Source organism: Crocodylus porosus, unplaced genomic scaffold (assembly GCF_001723895.1).
Source record: "Crocodylus porosus isolate Cpor-Errol unplaced genomic scaffold, CroPor_comp1, whole genome shotgun sequence".
In the NCBI taxonomy this organism is placed as follows: Eukaryota; Metazoa; Chordata; order Crocodylia; family Crocodylidae; genus Crocodylus; species Crocodylus porosus.
The window spans coordinates 33,469,802-33,471,918 of record NW_017728886.1 but is presented as its reverse complement, the minus strand read 5'-3'; the positions used below and the strand labels follow the sequence as shown (position 1 = coordinate 33,471,918).

At 48.2% G+C, this 2,117-nt stretch overlaps 1 long non-coding RNA gene across 1 annotated transcript in view; it reads right to left on the bottom strand.

The window, feature by feature from the left end:
* Positions 1 to 633: 633 nt before the first annotated feature.
* LOC109320318 overlaps positions 634 to 2,117 on the bottom strand; it is a 5,986-nt gene continuing 4,502 nt past the window's right edge. The window contains exon 2 of the long non-coding RNA XR_002103779.1: positions 634 to 755. This is a non-coding gene — a long non-coding RNA (uncharacterized LOC109320318). The remainder of the gene's footprint in view (positions 756 to 2,117) is intronic.

Below are 2,117 nucleotides of genomic sequence, written 5' to 3'. Positions count from 1 at the left end.
CACCTAATGCAGCCCAGTATGCCATTAACCTTCATGGCAACAAGGGCCCACTGTTGGCTCATATTCAGCTCATTGTCCCCAGGGTCCTTTTTTGCAGAGCTGCTGCCCAGTCCATGAGCCCCCAGCCTGTGCTGGTGCATGGGACCGTTCCATTCTATGTGCAGGACTTTGTTGAGCCTCATGAGATTTATTTTTGCCCAATCCTGCAGTTTGTCTAGTTCACTCTGAATCCTAGCCCTACCCTTCAGCATATCTACTACTTCCCCCAGTCTAGTGTCATCTGCACTCACTGAGGGTGTACTCTATGCCATCTTCCAGGTCACTGATGAAGACATTGAACAAAACTGGCCCCAGAAATGACCTCTGGGGCACTCCACTTGATACCGGCTGCCAACTAGACATTGAGCCATTGATTACTTCTCTCTGAGTTTGATGCTCCAGCCAGTTTTCTATCCACCTTACAGTCCATTCATCCAGCCCATACTTCCTTAGCTTGCCTGGGAGAATGTTGTGGGAGACCAAAAGCCTTGCTAAAATCAAAGTATACTACATCCACAGGTTTCTTCACATCCACAGAACCAGTCATCTCATCATAGAAAGCAATCAGGTTTGCCAGGCATGACTTGCCCCTGGTGAATCCATGCTCACTGTTCTTCATCACCTATCTCTCTTCCAAATGCTTAGAAGTGGATTTCTTGAGGATATGTTCCATGATTTTTACAGGGACTGAGGTGATGCTGATTGGTCTGTAGTTCCTTGTGTGGTGGGTCAGTAGGAGCTGCTCCTGCACTGAGCCACGCACTTCACTGCACCCAACCACCTTCCATTAACTGGGCAAGGTCTGGATTGGATAGGGCAATGACTGCCTGTGTCTATAGAGTGTACTGCCAGGTTCATTTCACCTGGTTTGTTGGAAAACACTATCTCAAAGTCCTTGAGTGCTGTGAGTAGCTTGTCCTTATCCTGGAAGGGCAGATGATCTAGCAGGCGGAGTTCTTCTATTCCTGCCTCTCCATCCCAGTCACCATACATGATTGCTCCTCTGAATCCTCAGGTGATCCTTCTACTGGGGAAATCCAGAATACCACATCACTTCTACTAAAGTATGGTTTAAGCATGTTCTTTAAGCATATCTTAGGCTTTTTCCCACTCCTGGTCACTACGTAGGTCACACTGTCCAGCCTGTCCAGGATGACATGGGGGCCTTTCCAAGCTGCTTGCAGCTTGTCTGTCTTTAGTGACAAGAAAACCATGACCTTATCACCTCATTCAAAGGTATGTAAGCAAGTCTTTTCATCATACCAGGCCTTTGCTTCTCCTGTGCCTGGGCCAGGAAGTCTTGTGCCACCTTCATCAGGTCAGTTAGCTTCTGACAAAAGCGGAGCATGTATTCTACCATGGAGGTCTTAGTGGAAGAGATTTTCCCTTCCCACTCTTCTCTTCACCAAATCAAGAAGACCCTTAACTCACCTTCTGAACATCAACTAGAATGGCAAGAACCCAGTGGACTTATGGGGTACCTCCTGGTAGACAAAGAGCAAATTCAGAAGTTTCTCATCCCACCCATTGGGGTTAGAGTCCACATAGGCCTTTAGCATACCTTTCAAGGTCCCACTGAACATTTCTACCCATTTATCTGAGGGTGGTAGGTTGTGGTCTTGAGGTGTTTCACCCCACAGCACTCCCACAGGCACTTCATCACCTCTGCAGGAAGTTCCCACCCCTGTCAGCCAGGATCTCAGAAGCAAAACCCAGCTGAAAGAAGATCTTGGTCAGGGCTTCAGCAACTACAGCTGCCTTGGTGGCGGTCAAGGCAATTGCCTCTGGATAAGGAGTAGAGAAATTCACTAGTGAGGATGTATTTCTTCCCTCTATGAATCTTATGCCTCAGTAGGCCCACAATGTCTATACCCACTCATTGGAAGGGTTGATCAATGATACGGAAGGGCTGTAGGGGAGCCTGTCCTCACTTTTGCCTGTCTGCTGGCACATCTTGCAAGATCTGCAGTAGTTTCATAGATTTCATAGACATCAGGGCTGGAAGGGACCTCGGGAGATCATCAAGTCCAGCCCCCTGCCCAAAGGGCAGGAAGTCAGCTGGGATCATAGGATCCCAG